This window comes from Podarcis vaucheri, assembly GCF_965113315.1.
Source record: "Podarcis vaucheri genome assembly, chromosome: 8".
Classification (NCBI taxonomy): Eukaryota; Metazoa; Chordata; class Lepidosauria; order Squamata; family Lacertidae; genus Podarcis; species Podarcis vaucheri.
In genome coordinates, this window is record NC_138766.1 from 39140312 (window position 1) to 39166653 (window position 26342).

The 26342-nt window shown below is 39.4% G+C and overlaps 1 protein-coding gene and 1 long non-coding RNA gene across 2 annotated transcripts in view; one reads left to right on the plus strand and one right to left on the minus strand.

Annotated features, from left to right (window-relative positions):
• LOC309539297 overlaps positions 1-5318 on the plus strand; it is a 112057-nt gene extending 106739 nt beyond the window's left edge. The window contains exon 6 of the long non-coding RNA XR_014222807.1: positions 4878-5318. This is a non-coding gene — a long non-coding RNA (uncharacterized lncRNA). The remainder of the gene's footprint in view (positions 1-4877) is intronic.
• The window catches only part of ZNF407 (zinc finger protein 407), a 355845-nt gene that overhangs the window by 33120 nt on the left and 296383 nt on the right, over positions 1-26342 (minus strand). The gene's annotated exons all lie outside the window — the stretch shown is intronic.

Genomic DNA, 26342 nt, shown 5'->3' on the forward strand with positions numbered 1-26342 from the left:
TTCAGATCCTGCAAACCATAAGGACTCCATTACTGTTACCTCCAACCTAAGGTTCTTTAGGAGGATCTTTACCTTTACTAAGAGAACACTAAGCACAAAGTCAGCTACAAGGTTCATTTTTCACAAATTACAATTTATATGAGATTCTAGCACCACACTGTACCTCACTCCTCCTTTTTCTTCGGTAACACCCATTGGCCTGCATGGCTAACAAATGCTGAAGCGCAAACATAATTTCTTCTACCAATGGGATCCATGCCAACTTCTAGCAAAAGGAAACATGCTAGTTTGGGGAAAACGTGCACTTCAACTAAAAGAATTATCTGGCTGAACAAAACATTTGCAAGGTAAAAAATTCCATTGCTGAGCTTTAAGTTTCAATTAATAGATTACCCTCCTGATGACATGCTTTTGAAAGCAGACGAAAGCATTCAGACAATTCATAAAAGGTGCCGATAATTTGTAGTCCAGCACCAACCACATTCAGATACCCTCAGTGCTTGAAATGACTTCAGTTCATTGGCCTAGTATCATACTGATAGTAATTTGAATAGCTTGCAAAAAAAAACATGGAGTTCTATTTTGATTGTTGTTGTATAAAAAGAAAATCATCCAATGCATTTGTATCCTGCTCTTCCTCCAAGGATATAAACATAGAATATATCATGCCTCCCACTCCCATGGAGTTACCGTCAGAAATAGTGATTTGTAGGGATCTACAAACTGTGGCTGGACTTACTAGCCAGACTTTATTGTCTACCTACCAGCTGCGAAGTCCAACCCTGTTACAATTTCATTAGGCCTTACTTCTTAGCATTACAGTGGTACCTCTGGTTACGTACTTAATTCGTTCTGGAGGTCCGTTCTTAACCTGAAACTGTTCTTAACCTGAAGCAGCACTTTAGCTAATGGGGCCTCCTGCTGCTGCTGCGCTGCCGCCGCATGATTTCTGTTCTCATCCTGAAGCAAAGTTCTTAACCCGAGGTACTATTTCTGGGTTAGGGGCGTCTGTAACATGAAGCGTATGTAACCTGAGGTACTACTGTACTAGGAATGGATATATGGATTTCTAACTGTATGCAGGCATTTAATAAATAAGAATACTATAGATTTAAAAGACTGACACAGTGCAATTCTATATGCTTACTTTCAGTATGATTTTCTGCACCTCTTCCCACCTTTGCTGCTCTGAGTAGCTTTAAAAGAAGACATTTAAAAGCCCTGTATGTATGTGCATGCATGTGCGCGCACACACGTATGTGACACAGATGCTGTCAGGACTTCTGTAAAGGTTGCTTCTACCTTCTGTTTTAGTGCCAAATTGCAAGAAGGGGAAAAGAAAAAAATTGGACTGGACACTTCCCTCCGCCTCCTGAGTTAATCCTCCACACAAACAATTACAGATAGCTAACAGTTAAACATGCCAGAAATGAATCCTCTTGTTGTGCTCCTTTTATCAGGCAAGCCTCAAAAGAGCCCTCAGGGGAGGACTGAATTGCTATGCAAATGTTCCTGCTCTCCACTCCTCTGCTTAGACCTTGCTGTTCCTGCTTATTCATCTACAATGCTGAGAGTGTGCTTCAGAGCAAGTGCACCTTGTGAATGGGGACAGATACTCCAGTCACAGAATTCTTTGGAATTCTTGAAGAAATTGCGTCAGGGAAGGATCTTGCCAGAGGTGAGAGAATCTCTTGCTCCTGGAGTGCAAGCAAGGGGACAGGAGGTTATTTGCTATCCTGAGCGCTTCATGAATGCAAGTAGAACAAATGTCTATTCACTATACCACTGGCTTCAAAGGTCCAAATACGTCTAATTTATCACCTTTCCCTTTCTCCAGAAAGTACATTTATGAACAAGGAAACGTGAGCCATATTAAAATGCACTGTGGGAAGCAAATGCCTTCCGATTCCAGGGCTTGTTTGTACACTAATCATGATTACTTGCACTAAAGCCCTATGAATTCTCTGAAACAGTCTCATACTGCATTTGCTATAAATTTTGTGGCAGCAGTTGCCCTGCACCAGTTGTTCCTGGTTTAAACCATATGGTAATAGAAAGCATTCACTTTCACAGCTTGATTTATCCTTAGCTAACTATTTGTAGCCACTTTCTTATAACCTCATTTTGGTACTGGATTTAGATAGCAAGAATGAGAAGACAAGTGTTCTTCATGGCTCCCTCCCAGTTAACTCACCAAAATCCAAACAGGAAGACCTCCAAAAGTGTTGCCTATGCTGGTTTTCAGGACTTATGAGTTTCTTACAGCAGCCCAAGTGGAGAAAATTTAATGCCACTTTAATGTGACAGACCACCAGGGATTTTCTGCTTTTGTTACATATCCCAAATTTTTGATATGTGGCAAGCTATGAAACTGAGACAAACAAAAGAAATACACAGAGGAACCAATCCACAACTGAAGTGTTAATTTTGTGGACATGTATGTGTGTGCCTGCCATTTGCAACCTTTCTTAGAGAAGACAGCCTTGGCTTCAGTTACCAGAAGACTGAATTATTGAAATAAACTCTGCATGGGGTTGTCTTTGAAGCCCCACTGGTACAAAATGCAGTGGCTACAACTTGTGGCTGTTGAGGAAAGAACTTAAGCACAAACCCAGGCTTGGACAGCACAGTAAGCCAAAACCTCTAGCAACCCACACATTGGTCTAGTTCCACTAAGCTAAAGTTTGGCTTAATGTGATGTGTGAACCATGTGTCTTGTGGCAGGATGTGCATACCTTGTTTCAATAGGCTGGCATAGAATCACAGAACTGTAGAGCTGGAAGGGACGCCAAGGGACATTTAGTCCAACACCTTGTAATGCAGGAATCCCGACCACAGCTGTCCCTGGGCTCGAACTACCAACCTTCAGGTTAACAGCCGGACACACTGACCAGTTGCACCTAGTTTTATCGTTACCAGGTTTAATCATTTTTCATCGTCACTGTTGTTACTTTTGGTAAAGTACAGATTGCATTATATTCTTTTTGTTGTTTTTAGTTTAGTTTTTATTATATTGTATGGATTTATTGTTATGATGTACGTAACAACATATATTTAGTAGAAGACTGAAGCATAAAAATAAAACATTATCACCTATTATTCTGAGGCACAAATATTTTACATGGCATCTTTAAACAATTCTCACAACAGTCCCCAACAAACAACAGGTAAAAACCAATAAACCATATGTTGCAAGACACAAACATAGTCACTGGCCTTTGTTGTTGTTGTTGTTGTCGTCATTGGCAATAGAGCAGCTTCTTACTGTAGTGGAAAGAAAAGCTGCTGCGGTTGACAATGGTGAGCATTCACTGTTTTAAAAATTCTAATTGATAGCCACAAAGCTGTATGTGAGTTTCTGCAATGAAACAGAAAACAAACTGCTTCCTGACAAATGGCTGATGCCTAACAGTACTTCCACTGGGGGATTACCTTGGGAAACCGGGAAACAGATCCACAGGTATAATAAAACATGTATTGACAACTTAGGGTAGCGAAATTAGTGCTCATTATTGCCCTAGAGTTATAAAAAGAATGCCTTCATTGTATAATAATGGGCAACAAACACAGCTGTAGCTTTCAAGCATTACACCACAATTCTCAGTAATTTTATTAGCAAAAAGCCAATAAATAATATATATATCCCTTCTAAGCATTCATTTGAAAAAAGGAAGAAAAGAAATTTATATGTATTGTATATGTGTGCTTGCTATTTAGTACTGAATCTGAACATGTGCTTCCTTTACAGTTAGAACTAGAATAGATGTATTGGCATCACCAGAACGTTGCCAACTACTCCACATCACATATGTGACCCCAGATTATTTGTCCAGTCTTCTCCAGATCCATAAGGTTGCACTCTATACCACTGTGCTTTTAGCTCTGCTTTTTATTCTTTTAGTGCATTCTTTCTACTGTTTTACATTGCTTAGAAATTTTTAAAATCTTAAGAGATTTAGAAATACTTTTAATTAATTAGTTCATTAATGCTTCGCTCTGCCAATAATGAAGTTCTATTTGAAAGCAAGCTACATTCAATTGGAATGCATAAACTCCCTGCCTAAATCAGGTATTTCAATCCTATTGCTTTTTGGTAGTAACATGTGCACCTCCTTCCCATTCCTATTATGCAGTGATGAGGAAGAAGAGTTGGGATAAATTGCTGCTCCCCATTCTTATTATAAAGAGTTCACTGCTGGAAATAAAATAAAGCTTTCCCAAGGCTTCTCACCCACAGAGTTGTGACTGCAAAATGCAAAGGTTGGAGAAAAGCCTTGTCATTGTTCTGGGATAGAAATGGATATGAAACTGCATCAAGTGGAATGCTTTCCTATCAGTCAGCTTAAAATTATTTCTAAGTAAATATTTCACCACAGATTCCAATGAACTTTCTACATGAACCCATAACGACCAGTCAAGAAAGCTTTTGTTCACTAGTCAGAAGAACCCTTCACATTCTGAATTTATGCTGCTATTGTTCCTATCACTATCCTCCCACAGATCAGTGATAGCATGACTTCCACTGGAACCTATCTTTCACTGCTTATCCAAACACTGAGTTTGGTGAGAATTTTTCCTGAATAAATCAGGTCTATAGTCACTAATGCATTTTGCAGAAAAGGACAGAGAATGATTAGATAAGAACTGAACAAAATAAATAAAGCAGATCTATGCCATTAGCAAACAGTATGTTCTGTTTTAGAATGCTTATAATTTTGTCAGATTATTCCCTAACATGCAGTTTTTCTCATTGCTTGTTTCTGGGGAAACTGTCCCAAGTATTTACAACTACATTTGCATGCAACATGTTTAATAACAATACATTTATAGGTACATACATATGCCGTATAATGAGAAGCAATGGCTTTCTTTTTCAGATCAGCACAGTAGAAGACCTAAGCCCACACTCCTTTGGACATGAACAAATACTGAATGACAGTCTTCAACAATTTCAAGGCACTAGGACAATGGTCAACAACCCGGCACCCACTAGGGTTATGGCACCCATGAAGGTTGTTATTAGCAACAGTGTGTATGTGCTTGATCTCCATAAACAGGAGCAGCAGGACATAGTTGACTTCCCATGGCAAGTGCAAGGTTGCTGGGGGTGGTTGTCTCTCTAATTCTGTGTTATGCCATACTCCCTGTGGCAGCCAATTTATGTTACACCACACCTGCTTCATGGCAGTCATTTTGTGACTGGTGCCCCCAGCACCCTCTCAACATTCAAACTGTGCCCACTAGTCCAAAATGGTTGGTAACCTTTGTGCTAGGGAGCCAGTGTTCTAATATGGAGGTGTGCAGCAGAATGCATACTTACACATATGGGTATACAGTGGTGCCCCGCAAGATGAATGCCTCGCAAGACGAAAAACTCGCTAGACAAAAGGGTTTTGCGGTTTTTGAGCTGCTTCGCAAGACAAATTTCCCTATGGGCTTGCTTTGCAAGACGAAAACGTCTTGCGTTTTTTGCAAGTTTGTTTCCTTTTTCTTAACACCGTTAATACAGTTGCGACTTGACTTCGAGGAGCAACTCATAGAACGCGGTGTGGTAGCCTTTTTGGAGGTTTTTGGTGATTTTTGAAGCTTTTCCAAAACTTTTCCGACACCGTGCTTCGCAAGACGAAAAATTCGCTAGACGAAAAAACTCGCGGAACGAATAAATTTTGTCTTGCGAGGCACCACTGTACATGTATCTGCAACAGAGGATAAAATGTAATGCACCTAATGAAGTAAAATACAGTCCATGCAAGCTTGTGCCACAATAAAGACTCTCCTCCCTGCAAGAGAGGGGAGTGGTTGTGGCCAGGAGCCGGACTCCGCCTCAAGCAGGGGGCGTTTGCCCCCTGCCTCCAACTCACCTGGCTGGCGCCCACGCCCTCGGTCAGGCACCCAACCAGGTGCCTTCAAGGGGGCGTGTACAGCAGCCTGAATTGCTGCGGCGCCAGCCTCCAGCCCTCACTTTTCCGTTAAAGGAATCCGGTGGTCGTGTATTCTGTCCGATGCCTGCTTGGCGGGAGGCCATGGCACGACCCTCGGTGACATCAGGGGCTCTATAGTTGGATTAGCATCAACAGGCTCCACCTACTGGTGAATAAACCCCCTTTGTTTGTTTGTTTGTTTTTTAGACTCACCCCTCTCCGAGTGGGTGGAGTTAGCTGACATAATCCAATGCCTAAGCCAATACCTTTTCACTTGCTGTAATCAATAAAGTTGTGGCCTTTTCTTGCCCATTAACCTTATATCACGTGTCCTTGTGTTTCATTCCACTGCGCGGGGTTCGGGTCCTCAAACCACAAATTTGTTAGTCTTTATGACTTTTTTTGTTGCGTTTGCTCCAATATGTCTACCCCTCTGGAAATTAGCCCACCTTCTTTCCAGCATGGAAACCTGGACAGCATATATGAAATTCTAGCTAGCCAGCCAGCCAGGCACTGACCAAACCCAGACTTGCTTAGTGTGAGCAACTTGGTGGCATCATGCCCTTATTCTGGTATGACCATAACCAAGCTAGGATCTAGAACGCTACCTTAGGTGTGCCCAAGGGCTTGTAACTAGCCAATGGGAGTTGTCACTACAGTGGTACCTCTGGATGCGAACGGGATCCGTTCCAGAGCCCCATTCGCATCTAGAGCAGAACGCAACCCACGTCTGCATGTGTGCGGGTCATGATTCACCGCTTCTGCACATGCACGTGATGTCATTTTGAGCATCTGCGCATGCGCGAGCAGTGAAACCTGAAAGTAACGTGTTCCGTTACTTCCGGGTTGCAGCGGAGCGCAACCCAAAAACACTCAACCTGAAGCAACTTCAACCTGAGGTATGACTGTACTTTTTTCTTTAACGGTAGACAGTCCATGCTATATATCACAATCTGTTTTTTAAAGTATCCTCCATTTTAAAAAATTATTTGCTACATGGCATTAGGGCCTACATTTTGAGAAATAAATGATCAGACCCTTGGGTCCAGGGAACTGGTCATGCAGTTTTGGAATGCCAGCCACAGTACAATGTTCAGATATTATTATTATTATTATTATTATTTTGCAAGAGATCCTAATGACACATTTGGGACAAAATCCCTTAATCCAATGCTAATTTCTGGATTTGTTTTTTGTGCGTAAGAGTTTCATTTGTTGATAAAGTAGCTATTGCGTAATATTACAGTTTGCTGTTAAACCATTAATGATGTTTTGTTCTGGAAAGTTTATCATCTATGGGTACAATGTTCAAATCAGCTGTTTTAAAAGTGAATCCTTACCAAAATAAGAGGCAGTGTAAAATGTATTAAGTGTTACAAAAAATAAATCCTCTGGCTTAGTTACAAAGTTAATTTAACTGAGTTTATAGGACAGACAAAGAGTTAAGCAAATCATATTGTTTTCAACAGCTGTAGCTGCTGGTAGCTCACCCTTACAAAATGACAACAATGAAGCTTCCTACTATCACAGTGATAGTTATTGTGTTGTTTCTTAACTTGGCAGGGTTACAATTGTGAAAATTTTAGAGACATCTGTGGGTGCTTTATAACATATTAACACATGCACCTCACTGTCGTCTTACTAAACAATGTGTTGTCACATTTGCTGTTTGGGCAGGATAGAATTGCTCATCTTCCCCTTACAGCCCATCTGGTTTCTCCCAAGCTGCTCAGGGAACAACAGAAAAAGAAAAATCCTAATGAATGTTATCAGGTGTGTGTGTGAGAGAGTGTGTATGAGAGAGAGAGAGAGAGAGAGATTCTCATTCAGTGCAATAGGGTGTGTGTTTTTTAAACACCCCTCCAACCTACATTGCATATCACTTGCAACATGATGTAATATATACAAAATTGATTATACTAGCCCAGAACTAATGTGAAGGAAAATCCATGGGAAAAGTTGTCTTTTTACTAATCTGCACCTTTAAATTCAAGCAGAAACAGCACCAGCAAACACACACACACACACACACACACACACACACACACACACAGTGTCAAGTAGTTAATTTTTACAGCTCAGTCATTTTTAATGAGGCTGTTTATTAAGGAAATCATACAAGAAAAAAAGGCTAATAATGCACAATGAAATTTGCAACGCATATTTTATGACTTTTAATAGTCAGTATAAAGAGTATGAACAAGCAATAAAAATAGTATGAAAACAATACTTGTGTCATTGGCAACCTGATGCCAGCTCTTTTTATGTTTTACACATAAAGAATTATGGGGCATCAATTTCATTTTGAAAGGGAGTCTAGGATCTCTGGTTGATTTTTCCCTCCTTAAAGAATAAGAGCAAAGCACATACACTATATATTCGACAGATCTGCTTCCTAAGAATCAACATGGTTCACACTATGTGAACTGTCACATTAATAACCCTATGCTGATATTCAAATTTTCTGTCTTAAGCTAAAGAAAGATTGAATACCCTGCTGTTGTGTGGCCAAGATTGAAGAGGTGTCTCACTGACATTGTTCAAAGTTTATGAAAATATATGAATGCTCAAATGTCATTGGTTTTGCGCCTCCAACAGACTGTGGTTTTATGAGAAATCAGTCTTTTAATCAAAATGATTGAATACCTTAAGGTCGAATCCAAAGATATCAGTTAATATCTAGAAACGTGCTATTTCTGCAGATTTTGCCAAGCTGTACATATTGTGGTACATTTTAAAGTGTTAATTTGTGCATTCCATATTGAAAATTGATCTTGAGTTTCAGCTTTTTGTCAAGCAAAAACATATGGTTACAAGCTCTATGCATTTTACATGACGGCTGTTGAAGCTGTCACATGTGCAAACTTGATAACCGATGTGACACATACGCAAATAATTTGCTTGTTTAGTAACAATTCAAAGATTCATTATTCATGCAAAAACACATTTTTAAATGATCAGATGGAATGAGTCTTCATTTTGCAAAATCTAGTCTAGTTGGTGTACAAACACAGATAAAATAAAGCTGGAAACTAAGTGGTATTAAAACAAATCCAAGAATATGAGTATTTCCAGATAATTATTGAAGCAGATGGTGTGTGTTTTTTTGTTAATTCTGCCATCAGTCTGAGAACTTGATGTCTTACATCTGCACTTGGTAAAATAAATTTTGCCATTGACATTATCACAGTTTTCTCAAAATACTTCAGTCAGTTGTATCCCATGATTTCCTAACACCTGCTGCAGCGCATGTCTGTCAGACGCAACTGTTTGAAAGTGTGCCTTCAAAGCATGCTTCCTTATCCCAAACTTTTAATTTTGATTTATTTTATCTATGATAATAAAAATTCCAAATTTCCATAGCAACAGCTATTAAACGAAGCTAATGGCTGCAGAGTTGTCAGGGTCTTCGGCTTAACAGAGTCTCATCTCCCAGGGTCTTTCTGGGAGCTTTGCTCCGTAACTAACTCTATATCTTGTCCTGATCCCTGTGCCTCTTCAAGTCAAGGTGCCTCATTAGCCCTGGAATTACCCTTGTTTCCCTTATGTTTTGCTGAACAGTCACCATCTATCACTGCTCCTATGGCATAACTTTATATTCCTGTGACAAAAAACACCCCAATCTTTTATCCCAATCTTCACCCACTCTTGCCCTCTGGTTCTGCTTAATCTCACCCTTCTTTTCAGTCATGCCACCTTCAATACCAAACTTCACCCATTTTGCTTGGATTACTAGCATGGAACTAACTTCTATCTGTCTACTCAACCACAAACTTGTCTAGTGGCAACACTTTGACCTGGTAAAGCCTCTGCATATATTGCAGAGTTACCCATACTCCAATGGGTTAAAGCTGCAACCCTAAAACCCACTTATCTGGAAGTAAGCATTGCTCCATTCAATAGGATTGCCTTCTGAGTAGGTGATTAGGTTTGCATTATAAGCCCCAAGAAGGCCTGGGGAATCTTGGGTGAGCCAGATGTTGATGAACTACAACTCCTAAGGTGATTCTCAGGGTCCTGTCCAACTCTACAATTCTATGATTCCCATCCTCCCTGGCCATTGACTATGCTTGCTGGGAATGATGTTTTCCATGCTTGCTGGAAAGTTACAGTTCATCAACTTTTGGAGGGTCAAAGATTCCCAACACTTGGCCTACTAAGACTTAATGTCATATTTTAGACCCTCTTACAATAAGGCCCACTACAGTCAATGTTTTGGGATGCTGTTCTCAGAAAATTAAGCAAAATGTATTTTTAGTCTTAATAAACGTAAGTTATGGCTTGAAAAATACACTGCAGATATAGAATACCCAGTGAAATACTCCTGTTCAAGCTTCAAGTGATACCATCTTCCAAGATACTTTACTCCATTCCTCCTCTCTGCCCCAGTTTCTCACCCCTTCTCAACAAGCAGTCATCATTCCATGTGGACTTCCCCTGGTGCATTAGCTTCCCCTCTCTAAAGTTTTTTCACTATTGTTGGTTAACTAAAAAAAGAGGTTGGACTTGCCACTGGTGAGTACTAAGGAAATATTAAAGTTTCTAAGAATCTCAGAGTCATATTATGGTAGCCTGACAAAACTGCACAAAAAGAACTGAAATGTAAAATGGTTTTAAAAACACCAACGTATAAAGCAAAAGGAAACATAGGTGCAGTTAATTTACCTATGTTGCCAATAGCCAGGCATAACATATTTTACAGTGTCTTAATGTAGCCTGTAGCCTGCCTACCCAAGCAATGTTGTGATACTTCCAAGTTTGTTCCCAAGCTTCAGATTGTATGTCTCTCTGCCACCTGGGGGCAGGGAGAGGAAAGGGGTGCAAAACACAGTCACATGGATTTGTCTGCTTTTGGAAAATAACTATCAGAATTAGAAAATAATCTGAATGCTAAAAATAAAATACAGAAAGAGAGTAGTCATAACTGGGACATTCTGAGGATTAACATCAATCTAGACTGGAGTAACAGGACACAAGCGATAAAGGTACATTGCAGGGAGTTGGACTAGACAATCCTCAGGGTCCCTTCCAGTTCTATGATTCTGTGATCTGAGACAGGGATCGTGCAACCCTATGTTAACTGACTTCAATAAGAAAGCTGCTTATTTACCTCTGGCCAACCAGTTTGCCTAATTAAAATAGCAGATACAATTGTTGAGATATTTATACCTGGGCTTCAATAAAAGCACAATCCTACACCTCACATACATTGGATGATGAACCAAGAAAAATCTTATTCAGTCTTGGCACTTGGATCTGAATCATAATACAGTGGTACCACAGGTTACATACGCTTCAGGTTACATACGCTTCAGGTTACAGTTTCCGCTAAACCAGAAATAGTACCTCGGGTTAAGAACTTTGCTTCAGGATGAGAACAGAAATCGTGCTCCGGTGGCGCGGCAGCAGCAGGAGGCCCCATTAGCTAAAGTGGTGCTTCAGGTTAAGAACAGTTTCAGGTTAAGAACGGACCTCCGAAACGAATTAAGTACTTAACCCGAGGTACCACTGAAATGCCACAATTCTAACTGTTTAGATGATACAAAGGTTTAGGGCTAAAAGCTGGAGGAACCTAGATTTGTTGGTGCTATGCTAACATTCCCTTCAGATCAGATCACTTTCACTGAAGTGTAGCTTACCTCACAGTGGGGACTGTCTTGAGAACAGAAAGAGATAATTCGTTCTTGTTGCCCTTGAAGAGAGGGAAGGATGCAAAGGTGATGCACAAGCAAGGAGGAAAGAAAATATACAGAAGGCAAACAGGGAAAATGGGACAAGGCACAGAGAAGAACAAAAATATTGGCAAGGAATTTCTGTTGAAAATGCAATGAGAAGGGAAATGAGTGGAAGTCGATGAGGCTTGTGTGGTCAAAGGACACAATAATGAGATAAACAGTTGCATTTTAACCAGAAGCAAAGCACCGAAGCGACACATCGGCTCTCCGGGTTAAGACGTTTTAGCTTCAAGTTCAGATGTTACCAGCCCTCAGTAAGATAATACAATCTACTCATAGTGAACTCATTTTCCAAGAGTAGATCCATATGTAGCCAAAATGGCACCATCAGCACAGAATATGGAGTTATAATGAGGCTCAGGGGAACTCCAAAATAAGTACAAAACATATTTAGGTAGAAAAAAATCATAAGTGATCCTTTGCCCCCAACAAGATGATAAGGACTGAGCATGCTCAGTGGCCAGGAACACTGGCTGCTTTGAGGGTAGAATGCAGCATGCTGGAACAGGGCATGGCTGGCTGGGCTGAACTGTGAATATGAATTCTCCATACGGCAACATTTTGTCACAGGCTGCTCTTGTCCTCTATAAACACTACTGCTAATTGATCAGATTTGACTATTTAAATGTTTTGGATATCAGCCACAACTTCTGGACAAATGCAGCTGAGAATGCATGATGATTTGTAATCATTGATTCAATGGTATATTATTAGTTCTCATATAAAATATTGGGAACATGATATCTAAAAAGAAAGAAAAAATTGGTCTGAAAATATGCCTCATTTGGCAAAGACCCTGAGTTTAGGCTCTGTTTCATTCACTGCCAAGCAGAAAGAACTGAAAGTTATAAAACTAAAACAATTGCTTTCATTTATATCTGTGCCTGATTATTCTGATAGCCGAAATGTCTGAATAAGTTCAGAATGTGTAAAGCCTGTCACATTATAGAAACATGTCTCTTTAAACTAAATGTGAAATTCCAGTAATTGAAGTGATAAATCTAGTGTTTTTGCTGAGGTACTTTTGATGAGAACTACAGTAGTAAATTAGAAATTATTCTGTGCTGTTATATCATGGTAAAAGCCTTTCCATTATCTATTGTCAGTCACTAGGGATGGGCAAATAACTCAGTTGTCAATCTAACTGTGAAACTTAAAGTTCTGGGAATAATCAATAAAATGGAAAAAACCCACCCTTCTATTATTCTCATGTAATTCTTTCGACAACTCTAAGTTGTTTTTTCCCCTTTTACTTCTGCACATCTCATTTATTCACAGATATATTGGATATGTTGGAATATTTCATTTTTTATAGCTAGTTGTGTGTCACTGTGTTTTCACAGGGTATACGAGAGCTACATTTCAATAAGAACAACTAGCTATAACTTGACTTGTAAATGCAGTTTTATACATGATATAGACTTAATTAAATTAGCCATAAGAACTACCTATGGTTTTTAAATTGATTTTTCAGTGCTACTATTTATTGCTTAATATGTCTACTTTAAAACTTCGTGCTTTTGGTGCTCTTTTTAAAAGTCATGGGAATAAGTTGCATCACTGATAGCCCAAATAACGGCATAAATTCTGCTTGCTGCTGGTAAAATAATGCTTGTTACACACCAACTGTAATCTAAATCAAAAATTATTTACCGTATTTTTCGCCCTATAAGACGCACTTTTTCCCCTCCAAAAATGAAGGGGAAATGTGGGTGTGTCTTATGGGGCGAATGCAGGCTTTCGCTGAAGCCTGGAGAGCGAGGGGGGTCGGTACGCACCGACCCCTCTCGCTCTCCAGGCTTCAGGAAGCTATCCGCTAGCTGTGGGAGACCCAGCTCTCCCAGGGCTAGCGGAGAGCTTGCCTGCACCCAGAAGCTTGGGGCGCGCTGACCTCTGCACGCACCAAGCTTCTGTATTAGCGCAGAGGTCCGCTAGCCGTGGGAGAGCTCCGCGGCTCTCCCAGGGCTAGCGGAGAGCTTGCCTGCACCCAGAAGCTTGGGGCGCGCTGACCTCCGCACGCCCCAAGCTTCTGTATTAGCGCAGCGGATCCGCTAGCCGTGGGAGAGCTCCGCGGCTCTCCCAGGGCTAGCGGACTGCTTGCCGGCACCCAGAAGCTTGGGGCGCGCTGAGCTCCGCACGCCCCAAGCTTCAGGATTAGCGCAGCGGTCCGCTAGCCCTGGGAGAGCCGCGCGGCTCTCCCAGGGCTAGCGGACTGCTTGCCGGCACCCAGAAGCTTGGGGCGCGCTGAGCTCCGCACGCCCCAAGCTTCAGGATTAGCACAGCTGTCCGCTAGCCCTGGGAGAGGCGCCCGGCTCTCCCACAGCTAGCGGAGACCTTGCCGGCACCCAGAAGCTTGGGGCGTGCTGAGCTCCGCACGCCCCAAGCTTCGGGATTAGCGGAGCGCACCTGGGGGGGAAATAAAATTTTTTTCCCTTTATTTCCCCCCAAAAAAACTAGGTGCGTCTTATGGGCCGGTGCGTCTTATGGGGCGAAAAATACGGTACCTCATCAGCTGCAGTGCAGGTTAAATAATCAACTATGAAATTTAAACATAATGGCTAGGAAAGAGCTCAGTCAGTAGAGGATGAGACTCTTCATCTCAGGGTTGTTGGTTCGAGCCCAACATTGGGGAAAAGACTCTTGCATTGTAGAGGGTTGGACTAAATGAGCCTTGCGGATCCTTCCAGCTCTATGACTATGAAATAGAAACTGGATTTAAAGACTGAGTGTATTTTGTGGCTCAGATGTATAAATGTTGCTTGACCCTCATTGCATCTGTGAATGGGGGAGGCCTGTAGCTCAGGTAGAGAACCTGCCTTACCCACAGAAGATCCAAGGCTGGGAATGTCCTCTCTGAAATTCTGGAGCCCATTGCTAGTCAGTGTGAACAATATTGAGCTAGATGGACCAACGGCCTGTTTGTTGTAAGGCTGTTTCCTACATTCCTTTGCAATGTATGCAAGCAGTGTGCACTATCACCTCAGCAGATAGCCAGACTTAACAGCAACCAGGACCATTCTTACAATGAGACAGAGTGAGGCAGCCATCTTAGGAGGCAAATGCTGCGGGGGCAGGAAATCACACATACATACAACTCTAGAATTGGAAGGGATCACAAGGATCATCTAATCCAACCTTTCAAGCCATAAGGTCTTGAATCATACAGATGATTGGTTTGTGCAATTGTTTGACATTTAATTTACAAATACCTGGATCCATGTGAACAATCAATTTGTTCAACTTTTATTTCTTTCAAGATCTGTACAACAGTACAATGTCCTTACTGCTTACAGGGTGCAATTTAAGGCAATGAGCCATAATGTATGATTTCCCATGCTTTTTTGGAACATGAGTGAATTTAAAAGAAGCATAAAACCTCCCGTAACCAAAGGCTTTATTGATCTTATATTTTCTATGTTTTTAAAAAGTACTGTACTACAATTAGCAATAAGCTAAGTGGGGGGGTAAGGCACTCAATCCGCCCCACCTCACCACAAATATGGAATCCCGTTTTAAAGTTGCTATAGTCGTCTGCAATGGAGAATTTTAAATAGTAGCATAGCCCTTCTCTTCCAAAAAGAACCTGGTTATTTTCAGTGTTATCCAGAAAACCATCCTGTACCCCCCCCTCAAATCTGATGTGCCTTCCTCCAACTTCCCTCTCTATAGCTATGTCTCTGGGACTTTTTAAAAGAGAGAACTGGTTGTTATCAGCATGCCATAGAGGAACTCCTGCTCCATAATATGGCATTATAACAGTGATTTTTATAAAAATTATCTCCTAAAACAGAACCCTAAAGATAATAATGCAAAATCTGGCAGAATCTGTGCTAGCATGAGAACCTTTACACATCAGAGCAGATCCACATCACAAGGGTCTTTATTAAAAAATTATAGCTTTCATAGTGCTCAGCTGCCTGTGGGTCACTACCTTCTGGCAGAATATTTTTTGTTAAGTACTGTACACGAAAGCACACTGAGCATCACTTATGTCTGTTGAAGAAATATGGTTCTTATTTCAGCCCTACTCCACCCCCTGCAGTACCAAACAGTATAATCTTCAGGAAGTTGCTTCAGTTAGGCTTCCAGGGGAGGAGCATGGCAAACTAAACAAATTCTGTTGACAGCTCGTTGACAGAGATCATTACTGGGGTACATGGAGTGAGAGCTAACTTCTATCTTAAAAAGAGATTATCATTAAAAGACTGAAAGCAAAAGAGAAGCATGTTTTAATTTAAAAGTTTTAAATGTTCAAGGGCTGTTCTTGTTGTTAGAGATCTTTATTTTATTTTACTTTTAACTTTTTGTTTTTTCAACAAAAAGTGCTGATTTCAAATTGAAAGTACATTTTCTTTGTCACTGTGGGAAAGGAATGCAGCTTGAAAAGGAATGCTTTGCAGACCTTAAAGTTGATATGGGAGACTGAAGCTCTTGAGATGTGAATATCTTAAGGTGGAGACTGGGCTGTTAATAAGATCATTCAGTATGGCAAATAAATTGTTGGACACCCCATTGATTGTTGTCATTTTACAGCAGTTATTGAATGAGCAATTAAAAGATATCAGAGCTGAACTGATGAAATGGGCTAGAGAATGATGAAACTGAAAGTGGAATTAAAGAAGTCACAGAAGCTTTGGGGAACAATTTCAATAACAGAACTGTAGAGTGAAATGGTAAAGTTGGAGGTAGTATATGATGCAATGGAGAAGACATTGACACAGGTGTGTAGGGAAATGAAACAGCCAAATGGTGGACTTAAGATGTTGGAGGAGTGGAATGAAACCATGGATGCAGAAATCAAGAGATATCCTGAGCTAGCAGAGGTATACTTGAGAAAGAAAGGATTCTGTGCACAATTTAGAGTGAATTCAGAGGGAAAAAGCTGCCAAACCTCTGAAGCTTCTCTCGGAAAAAGAATGAAAAAAGTGGAAATAAAAAAGAATTAGAGAATCACAACAAGTAACATTAGAAATGGGATTGGAAGATATGGAACTGGGTATGAATTTATGAATATACAATAAGTAAATAACTATGGAATATTATTTTAACATATGACCACAGTGGAGAGATCCTTGTGTGAACAAAGATGAATAACTAGAGAACCCCTTTTAGACTTTTTATGTGAAAAGGAAAATCAATAAATTTGAGACTTTTGAGTCTGACTCTACCTTTGAGAGAGGACTTTGTATTTTCTTTTTCTTTTTTGTTTTCATTTAGATTAGTTCATTTTTATAGTTTTTTATTATGAAAAAGCATTAATTTTTTTTTAGAAAGTTGCTTCAGATAGTCCAAAATGCATTAAAAGGAGCAAACTACACAATAATCTTGAACACAGGAGTTGTGAAAGATTCTAACCATGACAAAGGAACTAAGAGAACCCAAAATAAACCTAGCTGATTGGAAAAACACATTGATCAGTGCATTCATTGTTACTCCAAAAAACTATTGTGATTGTTTATTGCTATCTATTTGATAGCCATATTTGTATGGAAAACAGAAAGGAAAAAACATGCTATGCTACATCATGTCAGAGCCCCATTGCTAGATAATGGAGTTTTGTTGTCTTGAGTCATGGAATGCAAGGACTATAAAGAAACTGAGGAGCAGTAAACAGAAAGTGGTCATTAGGTGGGAAAACATTTAAGACTGCAAGGCACCACACCTGGCAGGATTCTCTTGGAGCTCAGTTGGGTACTAGAAGCTGAGTATGGGAGGAGAAGGAAAATCATGAGCAGTTGAACCCTCTTCTCTCTTTACCTGAGGCTGGTCCAGAATCATGAACTCGGCACTCAGCTGTGTCATAGATTGCCCCACGTTTAATGGGTTCATATACTTGGAAGGAATGGGAGGTTGGGTTTTTTTAGTTTGTTTGAATCAGAAAATGCAATAAAAATACAATAAAGGCTACACAACAATTAATCACTTAATATGAAAATGTGAAGGGTTCTGCTGTGAAATATGACACATTGTCTAATGGGGTTGGGGAGAGAGAAAACATATTTCCTATAAGCTTTCCTTATCAGAATTGGCATGAAACGTACTTTTCTAAGATTGCTCACAAGTCATAGAACCTGCCTTTCTTTTTAAGTCATGCATTAAATATGCATGACGACTCCCACACAGAAGTTCTTCCTCACAGGTGAACTATGTGTTCTCTACTAAATAAATATCCTGAACACAGAATACACACATACACCCTTCAACTATTGTAATTTTATATGCTTATTCTTTTACTTCACTATTACACTTTATTGTTCTAATTAAATGTTAACATCCTTTTAAAAAGAAGAGAAAAAGTGTACATTGAAGATATTTCTTTTGCACTTGTAACATGACATGCAGCTGAAATTATGGCTATAAGCTTGTAGTCAGTTATGCATGCTTGACTATCACATGCAAGGAGATATTTATATGCATAGCTGATCAGAAGACTGAACTCTAAGGGCTCTCCAATCTTGCGAAAAGTGTTAGACATATATCAGCTGCTTTTGACCAGTGCCACTATAAGTGACCCAACTAGTTCAAATGTACACCTAATTTAAAGGTCTAATACTTCAATTTTAATAAGTGTATTACCCGACATTAGATACATTATTTTATAAGCAGTGTCATAGAAACAAATCTGCAATGATTTATGAGAATATTTTATTGTTCCAAAGATATGAAGAAATAGGCTATATGAATGGTAGTTTGGGGTAATAAAAATGAACAGCATTTGAATGTAAAAATATACCCACCCCCCAAAAAACACCCTAATCTTTTTCCATTCATCAGCTTTAAGGATATTTACTCACACTTTCTTTTTAATGTTTACCTATTTGCCATTCTACCACAACATAAATGAAAAGCACCTTTAAGAATTTGACAGAATGCCTGTAACAATGATTTGCATTACTGAGCATTATTCCAAGCTCAATGCTTCTGACCCACTACAACTGTACAGTATTAGATACAATCTGCAATGAGATAAATGAACACACTTCACTCTTTTTTTCTTTTTCTTTTTGGTTAGTTTACTTTGCTGTCAGATCACAGTTTTTTCTAATGAACTATATAATCTGTTCACCATATCCTTTAATATTATTCAAATATTTTGCAGATGACAATAAAAGAATACTCATAAGACCATCTCATACTCCATGCAATGTGGAGCAGCTGTGATCAACTAGTTTGCTTCCAGGCCCCTAAATTTCAATACATGTTGTGCTTTGATGGTGCCTTGAGATGCACTGAAATATACCTTGACAGACCCTGGAAGCAAAAGGAAAATGAAATGAAGATGCCTGAAGATATTTGGAAAATAAAACCTCGAAATACTACATGTTGTTGAAATCAGTGTGAATATATCCTTTGCAAAACATCATGTCAAACTATTATATGTCAATAGAGATTGAAAGATTGTTAATGCAGATCACTTACATGAAATTTTACCAGTATGCCTGTGAATTGCCTCCTGGGATATGTATTTAAAATATTGCTTGAAAAATTCTGCATAGGAAGCAGTAAGCTTTATATAATAATGACGGGGGGGGGGGTATGCTCCTTTTTAAGAGGTTTTCCATATATTTACAGATATACTTGGGAAGGAATCCAAAGAAAAACTAAAGTGCATGCTAATTTCTTTTTTAAAAGCTTTCCCCCAATACCAAATAAAGAGCAGGTCAAAAAGTTGGTGAAATTATGTGCTATTTTCCCTCATTCTGTACTAGAAATTCCAAATTAACGAGTCTTAATAGTCTAAACTTGCAGTTTCTGCTTAGCGGTGTGTGGGGGGTGGTGGTGGTGGTTTTAGAAACTATACTTCAAACCAAAAAAGTAAAATGAAGCAATTAATGGTAAGTGACAAATTTTGTTCTACATATGAAGCTTATAATGATGATTTTTGTTTGTATTCTTGTGCAGTTGTTATGGGAGTGTCTTGTGAGTGTGTTTATGTAGATCTCTCTCTCTCTCTCTCTCTGTGTGTGTGTGTGTGTGTGTGTGTGTGTGTTACTGTGATTAATTTACTTTATTTTTCATTTAGATAGCAAAACATTTGTTTCTCTTTCATCAGCTTCTGATAAAAATGAAAAATAGTATATATGTTAATGAATGGTTGGCATCTTGTATGCTTCTTAATGGTACAGTGAATGTTTATGTTTTTAAATGTGTTATACGTCTCTTGGAGACATTTAGGTAGCAAGCAACTTACTACTACAACTACTATTAATAATAATAGACATAACAATGTTGTATAAAAAAGGAATACTGAATGTTCTTAGCTAGTATGCTCAGACAACCTTTTTTGCAGTTAAAAATGTTAAACTCCCTTAGGTAAAGGGACCCCTGACCATTAGGTCCAGTCGTGACTGACTCTGGGGTTGCGGCGCTCATCTCGCTTTACTGGCTGAGGGAGCTGGCGTACACCTTCCGGGTCATGTGGCCAGCATGACTAAGCTGCTTCTGGCGAACCAGAGCAGCGCACGGAAACGCTGGAGCAGTACCTATTTATCTACCTGTACTTTGACATGCTTTCAAACTGCTAGGTTGGCAGGAGCAGGGACTGAGCAACGGGAGGTCACCCCATCACGGGGATTCGAACCACCGACCTTCCGATCGGCAAGTCCTAGGCTCTGTGGTTTAACCCACAGCGCCACCCGCGTCCCTTCGTTAAAGGCACCTAATGGTGACATTTACTGATTGCTATGTGCCACATCATGACTAATGGTTTAAAAATACACCTAAAGCATAGACTCCCCTCCTTTTTTCAGCAGGAAAAGGCAATTGCATTTTCTTCTGGAAATGATCATTCTAGGGGACCCACTTTTGTGAATTTTTGATCATCTAAACATAGAACTGGTTTTGGATTCCTAAACTAAACAAGCCTTCACCAGAACATGATACTGGCAGAGAATCTGCCTAAGTTGGAATGCACTGTTAAATGCTGGTTTTTATACCTCCAGGAGATTGCAGAAAAGGGTCTTGCTGTGATAAATGCAGCCTGGCTTTCTCTGGAGTTATGGGCCTGGGTGCTATTTTTCCCATTTTTCCTTCTTTCTTTTTGCTAAAGCCTTGCCATAGCTGAGAAAAGTCTATTCTTTTGACCTCCTCCCTGCTTTTCAGACAGTGGACAAGGAAAGAAGCTACAACCTTCTTTCTCTTCCTTTCTCTCTCTTGCCATCTTTCCAATTCATGGTAACTTCCTCCCCCCCTTACTTCCTTACCACTTCTTCATATTTTTTTTAAGAGCTCTGATCTCATCTCCATTGCTTCTCTGAGTACCTTATCATTCCCTCCAACATTTCTCCAATGAAAATAGGGACATCCCATTGCATAATGATAATTTAACTATTTATACTCTCCACATCTTACTGGGTTGCCCCAGCCACTCTGGGCAGCTTCCAACATACAGTATATAAAAACATAAGAAAACAGTAAACATTTTTTTTTTTAAACTTCCCTATACAGGATTGCCTTCGGATGGCTCAGGGGTCAATAACTCCATACCCTCTAACATTTCTCCAGTGAAAATAGGGACATTCTAAGGAAAAGCGGGACATTCCGGGATCAAATAAGAAACTGGGATGGGTTCTCTAAATCATGGACATCCCTGGAAAATAGGGACACTTGGAGGGTCTGCCACTCCACAAGCCAAACTTCAGACCAAATTTACGCACTCTTACATATCTGTCTACAAACACATGTGATCTAACTTCCACCCAGCCATTCATGTTCCGGAGGTGCTCATTCCCTGAACAAGGAGAAATAGTTTGTAAATGTCCCTAGAAACACACACCCTAAGCAAGTGTGATAACACAGAGTGTGGCTAAAGAAACTGAAAATAAGTGCAAGAAATAAAAAGCTGAACATAAACAGACCAAAAGGGCAAAGTCAGAACAAAGAACAAGGAGCTAACCAAAGTTAAACAGCTAGCCAAACTTCTGCTAAAAGGGTTGACCCAATTACGAAGGGAAGTAATACGTTTTGTGGCTTTATTTTGAAAGCAGATGGAATAACAAGACAAAAATGGAAGAATGGTACTTATTATGTGGTTAGTATTCAACAAATATTAAACACTAGTAGTAGAATAAACAAGTCACAGATATGGCTCATCTAATGCTAGACAGCTGCTAACAGCAAAGTAAACTATTCATGCGTACTCTTCAATGAAGCCTGGAATAAAATATATAAGGGGTTAATTTTAAACAACAAAATTTTATTTGCAAGTTTTAGGTTTTTAGGTGGATGGAGGATGCATATAAGTCCAAATCCAATTAGCAAAATACATATAAGCCAAGTTTCAAAACAGACTTGAACATGATCAAATCAGCTTGTTTGGAAACCAAACAAGGAACAATAATTCCAAGTAAAATGGCAGGGCCTTTTGTATTAAAGAGCAGAAACACAACAGAAACAAAATATAATAAAAAATGAAAATTCAGGTACAAGAATTATGTATTTCATACTGAATAATTATTTCCTTACTGCCCGTAAATCCTCTCTGGTAAGCTGTGCATCTAAAACTCATCGAACTGCCAAGGGGTAAACGCAGCTCCATCCATCACACAGCCACTTGACAAATACATTCCATAATAGAAGTTTATTTTTATGGGAGGCTGAATCAAGGACTTTCCCATGCATACAAAAACTTGTCAAAATTATTTATGAGTCTTGCTGAGACACACAATATGTCATATCAAACTCCTATTTTCCTTCCAAGCGCGGACTGTCAATATCTCTGCTACTATCAATAATGTGGAACACCGCAGCTATAGGCCCTCAGCATTTTGAGGTCATCTGCCCATCCTAGCCTGCTGCCAGGAGCTCTCTCTCTCTCTCTCTCTCTCTCTCTCTCTCACTGCAATGCAGCTGAGGAGAGATACATTTCCAATCACAGCGAGGTGGTGTTAAGGTAAGCACCAGGGATTGCATTCAAAGCCTTTGCCAACATAGAATAAAGAAAAGTGAAAATATATTTGACAAATTACAGTTCATTATGGCCAGAATTGTGGAAATAATAGGATGTCTTTGGCTTTTCCCTACATTAAACTACCTTCAAGCTCTATCACATTTTTTCTGGGATAATTAAACAAAAACGTCTGAAGATAATGTCTCTGGCCCTTCTGGACTAAAAGATACAGCACGAGTTAAATAGACTGAATCTGTTCTACAATGTTTAGAAAAGTTTGACTTTTCTAAGAGTATGGCTATAATTTGGTTAAGTGGAGTATCCCACGGGATGATCAATGGACTTCTCATATATTACCTCTGCATTCACTGTATATTTTAGAAGTGATGCTAAATACCAAGTCATGTTTCCTGCTCTGCCAAAAGGAGAGTCAGAGTTGGCCTTATAGAACCATTGAAAACATTCTGAAATGGGCTATGAATACTTTGCCTGCACAGAAATGGCTAGAGAGGTGTTCCTCGAAAACATCTAATAAGACACATTACCTCAAAGCAATGTAGTTACCCATGCAGTGCAAGTCACTTGGTAGACAATCCATTACTCAGACAAGTCCCAAAAAACACAGTCCTGTTGACATTATGATTACATTAAGACCCAGCTTTACCGGGCCTATCAAAAATTCTGATCGCTCATAAATACTTTATCCTGGAACCCCACAATCTGGAAAGGTCTTTGAGTTGTTATAGTGTCATTATTGCAAAGTAAAAACATAATAAGAACTGCAGCCTTAGTTGTTTTATTTCAAGTGTGTGACACCTCAGGCCTTCTGGCCAAATTAGACTGCTTCCTATACCCATCTGGCCTCTTACTGTTCCCATATGCTATATATTAATTTGGCTTTACTCTGCATTTTGTCAGAAGCCAACCCTATCTCTATTGGCTGTGTCAAGCAAATGATGTGGTTCTAAGGGTACTGATATGACTTGGCTCAGTCAATTCTCCCAGCATAACAAGAAAGATGAAAGTACTGCAGTCAACAGGGACGAGCAAGGGTCCCCAAACGTATGTGTGTGCATGTGTGCAAGAGGCATTATGGATTGTTATATGTGTGTACGTTTAAGAGCTGCCAGCATTTCCGCTGGGTTTTGTAGCTGAGCCTTTAACAGATATTAACAGGTCATCGTGTTTATCTCTATGCTTTGAAATACTGGTTTCTGCAGATTAAGAGCACAAGGACAGGCTGGGCTGATGTTTTCTTTCCCTAGTTAGTGGAAATATACATATCCCATCCACAAAACAGCAAACATAAATGTCCATGACTGCAGCCTAGTGGCCACTTTAACATTGGCAATGTGGCTCTTAGGTTAAAAGGGTTCCCCTTCTATTTATTATCATCTATCAAGTTATCATAATCTTTCATAGTTCGAAGTGTCAGGGCAAGTCCAGTCATGAGAGAGAATGAGATTGCCACCTAGGGCGGCAGATTTAAGAGAAACACATGGTCAATTATTTAATTTATTATATGTTGTTACCACAGGAGAAACCATTTGGATTTTCTGACTTGGGCAGCAAATTCTGATCCTGCAAAATGATCCACAGTTTTGGCACTGCAGCCCCATTAAGTAGACTGAATGGAAAGCCAGTTCAGTCTTCTTTTTGAAAAAGCACATACTACAGCAACTAGTTCAGGGACAAGGATCCTTTTTGTGACCTGCTAACTTTCCATATCGCAGGGAGCTTTCTGTGAATGATAGCATTTAAACTCTGCCCAACCTGTATTGTGAAGTAGTCCAGTTCTGGGAGAGTTGAGCCACACTAATGTTTGAGTGTCTCAGACAAGAGTAATTTTAAAGCCACGCTTCAAAGCTCAATGACTGGGGGTTATTTGAATCTCAGTTTTACATATCTAACATTGTATTCATCATAACATTCTATGCATGGAGCTTAAGTACAAGATTTAGCTCTTGATACTCTTGCTCATTTTCAGGTGTTATATTTCACATATTCAAATCCTTAGACAAACATTCCAACTTGCCCCCGTCACACTAACTCTATCACTAAAGGACAGAAGGTAATTGGGAGATTTCTCTAATTGTTAAGCTCTTGCAAGGGCTGAGCCTGATCATTCACTGAATTGTTGAGTTGATGGGATTCATGTAGCTGGTTATAAATTGATAATCTAAATTAATTCATTCAAGCAGAAATCGATTTTGTAACTCCTTGAGAGCTTGTAATAATGCTTACCTCCCACTGCTAGCTGCATTCTCTGTTTCATAAAGCTGGTTGGAAACAGCTGGATTCAGGTGACCTGCTAGCTCATTAAATCTGCTACATGTTCCTTTTGGTAAATGATATTAAGCTGAAATGTCCTTGCGCTGATTTTTTTCTCTTAATTTTATGACAGAAATAACCTAATTTGTAACACAAAATAACAATCTCCTTGGATTACTTTTGCCTTGTTAAAATATTTTATGCATTTTTCATTTACACGAAGGTAATGGAAAAACACTTAAAACTATCTGTTATTTAAACCACAAGAGATATATTACTGGAAGTCTGAGAGCTGCAAAAATGATTGCATCTTCATAGTCTTTGCTTTATATCTGTAATAAAAGGTGAACAATTCAATTCAGTGGTTAGTAAATAAAGTAAGATAGTTTTTTTTTAATGTTCTCCATTGGAAAAACTAAAATCAAATTGCTTTTCAAATTCATTTAGAAGGAGGACTCATTACTTACTCCCCCCTCTCTAATATAAAATGCATAGTTTTCATTTTGAACCTTAAAAAATCTTAATCTAAGAGTAGATGTAACCTAATTCTGAATCTCAAATGAGATAGAATCAGTTCTCTTCACTGTCCTTACCATAATTATTAAAAGAATGTGGATGAAGGTGGAGATTGGAACCTAAAGAACGCAGAGTATCTGACTTTAGGATACATATTTCTTTATCTAAACTATTTGAATATCCCCCCCCCTTTTGATTAACCAAACAATATGATAAAATAATTAGGGCACTCTAACATGTAGCAGTGAAAACATCTTTCTAACAAAACCATCAACCCGGCAGAGATTCAATTCTTTATCAAATCCAGCACAGCTGATTAATTAACAAGCTAATCAGTATCTTTTATCAAAATTCCACAACACTGAAGTAGGAGAAGGGTGGGGAGTGGGAAAGCAGCATCAGAACTTCTACTGAAAATCACACAGTGTATCCTTAACATTGGCAAACAGCACCAATCCAAAACATCTGCAATGCCCTTGACACGTTAGCCTATTTTTCCCAGTAGAGTTCACCATGCAGCAACATTCACTCAGGTTGATAAGATGGCTAAAGCTATCCAAAGAAATTAGCAGAAGAAATGTTTGAGACTGCTTAGCTATTAAGATAATAGTAGCTAAAATCAGAATTATTAGCTTATTAAAATTAAAGATCCATATAAAGATAAACCATCCTTTTAATGATCGGAAAAGGGGAGGGAGGGAAACCTGCATTGATTTCTAGCTTCTGCTAATGAAAGCACAATTTTTTAAAAAGGAGATGAAAGTATACAAAATGTGCTTATTGTTCATATATGTAGGAGACTCATTATAATACCTTCTACCCAAAGGGAAGTTCTCCTTTTCATCACCTTAAGTGGCCATGTTAACCAATGTCACCTATCCTGTTCTGGGATGACCAGAAAAAGACAGAGGTAAACTAGGTGCATAAACATTATGTGGCATACCAGATCTCCATAATGAGAATCTAGCATGCAAAACCTCTACCCAGGTGGGTGCTGGTTGGAAATGCCCT